Source organism: Rhipicephalus sanguineus, chromosome 11 (assembly GCF_013339695.2).
Source record: "Rhipicephalus sanguineus isolate Rsan-2018 chromosome 11, BIME_Rsan_1.4, whole genome shotgun sequence".
Taxonomy (NCBI): Eukaryota; Metazoa; Arthropoda; class Arachnida; order Ixodida; family Ixodidae; genus Rhipicephalus; species Rhipicephalus sanguineus.
The window spans coordinates 93,126,730-93,134,952 of NC_051186.1; positions in this window are offsets into that span (position 1 = coordinate 93,126,730).

Below are 8,223 nucleotides of genomic sequence, written 5' to 3' on the forward strand. Positions count from 1 at the left end.
TCTCATTTGGTGCCACGGGGAAGAGGAACTCAGGAATTTCATAAGTGCTTTCAACAATGCCCACGAGAATATTTCATTCTCCCATTCATATTCGGCCTCTACCATTAACTTCCTTGACGTTTCAGTGAAAATATCAGACCATAAGCTCGTGACCTCAGTGTATAGGAAGCCAACCGACCGACACCAATACCTTCATTTTAGCAGCAACCACGTCAAGCACTGTAAACTCGGCATACCGTACAGCCAGTCTCTTCGGTTTAGGCGTATTTGTTCTTACCAGGCCGACTTCGCATCCAACTGTCAACAACTAAGCACTGACCTCACACGGCAACAATACCCACAGTCTGTCATCAACGATGCTATTAGGAAATCTGAAAAGCAGGACCGCCGCCACCTGATAAAGAAGACAGAATCCGAACCCGCAAATACTACTCCCAATCTCATTCTAACATATTCAGCTTCCCCGCCTAACATAAACCGCATCCTCAGAAGGCACCACAACATTCTACTTGAAAGCGACAAGTTACGATGTGTTTTCCCGGAACCTCCACGCGTTGTCTACAGACGGGCGAAGAACATTAGAGATATTGTAACGTCCTCTAAAGTCAACACTCCTGAATTCACAGGCAGCGGCCCCTGCAACAAGCCTAGGTGCAAACTCTGTCCAATGATGAACAAAGTGTCCACCGTCACAAGTACAGCGTCTTCGTTTTCTTATCAGATAAGAGGCAACTTCAACTGTGACAGCGCGAACATAATCTACCTTCTCGCGTGCACCTTATGCCATGCACAGTACATTGGTCAAACTGAGACTGCGTTCAGGATGAGAATCAATAATTACAGAGCACACGTAAAGGCTCTACCGCACCTTCCTCTATCTAAACATGTTAATAACCTTGGCCACCTCTTCCATACATTTTCCGCGGCGGTACTCCAATCCAATTTCAAAACCCATTATGACCGGGAGGCTCGTGAATCATACCTGATCCACAAATTCAACAGCGTCTCTGGTGGCATAAATGAAAGCATAGGCCGACTATCATGCTTGACCTGCGACGAACCCGAAAAATTTGATTCTGCCGGCAACTAGGTGACCGATTCCGAAGAAACTTTTGTACTCGGGATGCAGAATTTGAAGCATCCGTTTACCCTGATGTGCATGCATGTACACATGTGCTTACACACGTCGCGCATTGTGCTATTCGAGCCTGGACCCATTTCTTGATAAATACATATGTCATTAAGTTTGGTACTGTGATTACGGGTATTACCCCCGCCTTATTTTATTATTTTTTTTTCGCTTGAACATCGGTTGTTGGTTCATATGAGTACGTATGTGCATGTGTATGTATATCCGTATGTATCTATATGTGTGTGTGCTTGTACGGATATGTACATGTATATGTATATGTTTATCGTGTCTCTTGATTGAAAGAAATATGTCATGTGCCCACACATTGCGCCTAACAGCAGCTGTCCTCAATCTTGTTCACCGGCGAGTCGTATCCTTCTTTTTTAGGGAGGGCTATGGTCATTACCGCGAGCACCTGAAGATGCCCGCGGAGACCGGTCGACTTCAAAAGCCGTACCGAACCCCCTACTCTAAAAGGTGCATGTATGGGCAAACACTTAACTGCTTTTGACGCGCTTTTTGAAGGTAGCAAGGAAACGCGTGCGGCACGTTTACATCCGGCGTCCGTGAGCGTATTCTCCTTTAGTGCCGTAGTTGATGGGACTCCCCATTTAGCGTGGTAAGTGCGTTCGCATCTTTGTCATTTTTTTCCCTCCGCCTCTCGTTCTGAAGCACACACGTAGGTTCGTTTCGCTGTTTGTTATTTATTTTTAGTATGTTCTGACCCCGCCTATACTCTACTCTTCACAGAGTGCAATGCTGTGTGTGTCATCTTGTATGCGTGTCGCTCTGTCCCTGGGATTTGTTTGCTGTTGTTGTTGTTGTTCTGGCCCCTCCCATGTCATAGTCCGACGAATCACGATGGTGTGTCTACATCTATGTACTGACAAAATCTGTACTTAAACCCGTACTCCATGTACGAATGCATTCTTTGATAAAGGCCGGTCCCCGGCCGAAAGCTCAGAATAAATGTTGTTATGTTTTTCACTGTGACTAGTTTTCTTTCATATATATATATATATATATATATATATATATATATATATATATATATATAATATATATATATATATATTATATGTATATATATATATAACATTCCTGTCGTGGGCTGCCCTATACCGCGACAACAAAGCCGTATTTAATAACATATTGGAAATAACACCGCAAAGTTGACAATGTACACCCAAATTTAGCCTGATCATCTGAGCATTCCATCAGCAAACTTCCCAATCTTAGTTTGGCGTTGTAGATACGATGAGTATGAAGAACCTGCTATGAATCTAGTACCTCGAATTCGCACTTATTAACGCGACAGCGTTAAAGAGCTCGTTTCGCAGAAATTGCGGTATCGGCGTCGTTGGTTGTGAGGGAAAAATCATCTTGTCCGTGACCGAAAAATCGAGAAAGACGCAAATAAAATAAATAAAAATCTTTCGGTCCATGTGAGAACTGAACCCACGCCGTCTGCGTGGCATTCAGGTGTTCTACCAAAGAGCCACGCTTTTTTTTTTAAACTGCTTCCCAAAAAACGCTATATGGATGTCACGTAGTAGATGGTCTGTCGAACGTTTGCAATATTGCGTGGCAGAAGCGTAGAATCGCGCCAGGCGTCCAAACATGTGAACCGCGCAACGAGTGGGTGTTTCAAAGGCTCAGCCTATCACAAAGCGCTCAGACATTTGTAATAATCAACAGCAGCAGCAAAAACATCAACAAGGTGAACAGCTTCGCAAGTTCGCGTGTTGGTTTACGGACGCGTAGTGGGCCCTTCACTGATTTGCAAAATGAATAATTATGGCGTAGTGGGCACTTCAACAACTGTACTTGCAGTAGGCATTATATGATGCTTTGAAACGGCCAATGTTATGCGCACAGTCCTCGTTTCCACAGGGCATCGTTGAGGCATACACCAAGAGCCGAAGTGAGGCTAGCAATTGAGAAGGCGATGTGCACGAGGCCCGATTACGCTCTCGCGTTCTACTCTTGAAAGTGAACCTCAAGCGTCCTGCAAGTTATTAAACAAAACATGTGGCTGACAAAGCAAGGTACTTAGCAGAAGTCTTCAGGATAACCCGAGTGCCAATGTCTTTACTGTTAAAGCCCTCTAATATGAAGTCTTCCTTCAGAAGAAGACCAAGTTCCGTCGATTAATACTAAAGCAAACCACATTGAGCTTGTTGTGTATAGTTATAAGATTATAAATGACTACGAATTTACATATTAGGTGTCGTTCCTTGCCGTCCTATTTTTGCCAGCTTGGGTGGGGGGTGGACGGAAAAGCGGTGAAGTGGTTCTTTACTCCTCCCCTCCGGCTCCTCCAAGTGAATAGCCTACGTAAACTGTGTAAGCTCAAATTTTCCTTGACAAATGTGGGCGATTATAACGTTACGCTACCCCGCATTGTTTCCTTCCGTATAGGTCGTCAGCTGTTAATGATTGGTCGAAATTTTCTGGGTTATGCTCACAGCGCCTGCTCGTAAAACGACGCAACAAATGACGCGTAAGTGATCCACCGCGTAATTGCCAATTACGCATGAGTGCGTAAAAAATAATAATAATGAACTACTTTCACTACGTTGCATTGCTTGCCATTACTTCTTCGCTATTCGTCAAAAATTTTCATTGTGCCATAAAATCGCCTCCATTTGTTACGCGACATCACAAGTCTGCGAAAACTCGCGGCGTTAAAATGAAGTGTGCACAATAAGCACCATATTACTTTGATGAACAATAACTCATTTTTTTTTTCGCAAGAGCCAGACAGTGTCTCTTTCTGAACGTAATTTAAGAAGGCTGCCCGCCAATCACATTGGCAGCAGCTGCTTATACCAGCGGGCGAGATGGATTCCTATGTGTATAATAGATACTTTCAGTTTTAGCTGTTTTTGCGCGTGTACAACTATCTGGGAACTCATCATTGCTGACAAAGAGGTAGAGAGAGAAATAAATATTATTAGGAACAGACGCAATCCTTGGCAGGTAGGCAGCTTTCCTAGTCCACAAACCGTGGACGCTGATCATCTTCCTGGTGATGTAGGGGTCATTCCACACCAACTGTCCCAGTCGGGGCGCTCGAGAAAAATCAATTTCTCTCAAAAAGTCTGAGAAAATTACACACATATAGACATTAGTTCTACAGTATTTTCCAAAAATAATTTGTGCGGCAAAAGTTTTTTGGGCACATGAGCGCCATTTGAACTTCACGAAACGTTGTAAAACCAGGTACGAAAAAAAATTCGCTATAAAGCGACCGTACCAGGCATTCTTTCAGCACTTGCTTTTTTGCCTTTTTAGAGCATCGTTAATTCATTATAGGGCAGTTCCTTATAGCAGCTTTATATTTTTTACTCCTTAGAGCGTAGGTAAAGTTGAGTAAATTTTTGTGTTTTCGGGAATTTTTTTACAAAAGGCAATTATCGATCAAATGCAGAAATTATTTTTATGAAACTCTCCATAAGACGTACTCTCTCCTAAATTTTTGTTTTGCCCGTGTACGGCGCATAGGCTCTAAAATAAAATCCTGAACTTTGCAAAAACGATACATTGGCCTATGTTGAGACGTCTGTAGCACTCTAAGGTGGTCCAAGAAAAAATAAGCGGGCAAGCGCATACGATTGAGAATCATACCAACTTTGTCCCGCAGACGCGTGCAATCAGCTGCTCTGAACTGAGAATCACGTTTGTTTTCGGGCGATCGCTTGTAACGTGAAGTGAGGCATACACTATGATGCACTGTTATCGTTTCATTTACTTTGATTTGTCTTGTTTTTTAAGGTAGAGCCTTAGATGCCTCATCAAACACGAAAATTGACCGTCGGCGTCCCGCATAGCCAACACGAGTAATGCACAATATCATCACGCGATGACGTCCACAGAACTTGTGACGTTACTATGACGTCATTCAACGTGACGACATATGATGACGCCATCACATGACACGGTCGCTTTGCATTGCCTCCGTGATCGGGGGCCGGCAATGTACACAGAGGCAATGTAAAAGCAGGTAAGGTGCAGAAAGCTTGCAATGCCTTCGATCCTGTCGGCAGTCCGAAAGCCCGTTATGTACAGAAGAAAGCTTTCAGAGAGGGGCGAGGGAGGATCAATGCATCGGCTGCCGAAAAAGATGGCTTTCGTTTCGAGTCATCTCAGGCGAATGCATGTTTTTTTTTTTTTTTCAATGTAATTTTTTCGCATACATTTTACCTATGCGGTCAGTTCTTCCAAATATATGGGTAAGTCTAACATGTTTACATCGATACAGGTGACCACCACGTTTTTTTTATAACCTGACGGAAACAAATCGTCAGACCACACATCGTCAGAATTATTTCTGGTTACAGAAAGCGGGTTTGCGCGCCACACACCATATCATTATTGTTAGTCGTTACGCAAATGGCAAGCATGCCAAGTTAATGATGCCATGACCTATCGGTCGTGTTGGGCATACGTACATTCGTGCCCCTCCATGCTAATTTTCGTGTATACAACGTGAACGTTTTTTACTTTTGGTACAGCGGCCACGCCGACTGACACATTCGGCTTGGCATGAAATGGCTTGAAACAGCAGAGCGCCGTAGGCAGCCTTGTAAAACAAATGGAATGCACGAAATAAAAGGTAGGATATGAAGGGTGCAAACGTGTTAGCATGCATGAGCTAGTTACTATACGTGCATTATGTGCTACCGTTCTCCTGGTTATCTCCAGTTTATTCTTTCCTGCAGCAAGTTTTCGTTCGTCATTCCACACGAAAGTAAGTTAAGCGACTTTTCTCACTCTGAAGTGCGCGCAGGATGCGTTCCTCAAACAGCCGCGGAAGTGTGGACCAATGCGGTGACAAACCAGCTGAAAGGATATATACAAAATTCCCGTTTCACAACACACAAACTAACAAACGCGTTTTCTGTGTGATGAGTCGCTGCTGTATTATGCTGCAGTGACGCAGTAATAAATATTGCCCACATTTCCACAATTTCAGCTAATAGCGGCCAAACTATCACGCGCGTAGCAGACGCTCGCCGCTTTGACGCGGCTTCCGCCGCGGAGAAAGCCCACGGGTCCGGCACGGAAGCGCCGCGGCGCGGAAGTTCACCGCAAAAGGCCCTCGCTCCTCCCATGTATTCGCGCGGCGCTTTGGACACTCCCCCTATTCTAGGTCACTCTAGTTATTACTCCTCTTATTTTCTCTTAATTCTCAATTAAAGAGTTCTTTGTTCAAAATGTGAGTCTGCGAAGAATTCCTTAACAAATGTTATAGAGCTCCTGCTGAGCGATAGCCTCCTCTCCAATGCACGAGTGCAAGACGCACAAGCGTGGAATATGCAGCCCGCGCCGCAGGTAGCCTACAGTGCGTGGTCATGACACACGGAGGACAGTCGTCACAGCAGAATTGTAGAACAAATTTTAATTACGTTATTTCTCCATTCAAGTAAAAATTTACGTGTCTGTTAGTTTCCCAGTCTGCAGCCGACAATAAACAATGTCGAAAGCGGGGCGCCTCCGCCCCCCCAACAATTCTCAGTGGGGGGCTAGCGCCCCCCTTGCCCCCCCCCCCTCCCGGTAGATACGCCTATGCCCCTGTTCTAGTACCCTCCAACGCGGTCAAGTTGGCTGCAAAGCGACAGCGAAGCCAACTGGGCGCTCTGTCACGCTCTGCTGAATCGGCTTTACATCTGAGCGAGTGGTGCGTTCCATGTACCGCTGCCCACGATCGTTCTGCGCACGCGCAAACTCGCCCAGATGACACAGCAGAGAGTACGCTAAGTGTTTAATTTCTCGCAGATACACAACACATTTATATATTTATTTCCATAAATATATGATCGGTACTTTCGAGAGAAAAAACACGCATGCTTGTGTTCACTGTTGTAAAAAATACAGTTCATTGCTTGGTAAATCTAAGTCTGGAACCGCATCGAAGAACAAATGCATATCCTGGTAGTTCAATTTCCAATTAGCAATTTGTTCCCACGGTCAAAGAACATATCTGCAGTAAGTTTTACATATGAACGATTGAAGCGAATTTTAATTTGAAACAACTTTATAACATTTTCTTTCAAAATCAGTAAACAAGCACAGCGATTCTCAAAAATTAAATCCATCCCAAACACATCCGCAGCCTGTACTTCACGTCATTCTCCTGGTGACAAGCGCCGATCAAAGAGCCCGCATAGACGCAAGCGCCAAACTGCCCTCTAGTTTATGCACTATGAATCTCTACGCTATGGAGAAACAAAGTTACTTAGAAGAGAGAATTACGTGAGGCAGCCACCCTTGGCAAACGAACGGTCCTTGAAGCCAGCCCTGTCAGCCCTACGCGTTAATATTAGCAGCGAAGCTGTTTAGCAAATCATTCCTTGTGAGTCGATCGAGAAAACTATCATCGTCATGAACGGAAATTTGGTAAATCCCACTACTCACCACTGGTCCACTAAAAATGAAGAAGGCAACGGTTAGCCCAACAAATGGCTGCGAAGCGACGGTGGCGCGCCGAAGACCCCGAATACGTACAACGAAAGAATACTAGGGAGCGGGAAAGGCAACGGCGGTTGCGAGAAGACCCCGAAGTGGCGAAAGGCCTACGCCAAGGACCACGTGCCCGCAGATCTATGAGAGGTGCGAACGCTTGGTTTCAGCGCGAGTTTCTGTCTCTAGAGCTTGGACCTCTTTACTGTGTCTTTGACTGTCTGTGGTTTACCTCGAACCTTTCTGCGCTGAGCATCAACGTAGCAACGACCAAGAGGTAACATTGAAACAGCCCTAATCACCTAGCTAATGCCTAGAAACAACCTGGAAGCAGCCAGACTAGTCTGCAGAATCGTCCAGTTTCGCTTTGTAAAGCCTTGAGCGGCAGAGTGCATGCTTCGCCATTTTTTAAAACTGCGGTGCAGTTTTACGGCACAAGATGAAATGAACGGATGAGAAAGCACCCTTTCCGTTGGTGGGATCTAAACCCACAACCTTGAATTCGCGCCCGACGATCTACCAGGTGAGCTACGAAGGAAGGCGCTTCCCCGTCCACTTTTTTCGGTATTTCTGTGCGTGTACGCCCTCAGAGTGTTAGCCAGCACCACTCGTGGCCAAGGCGGTGA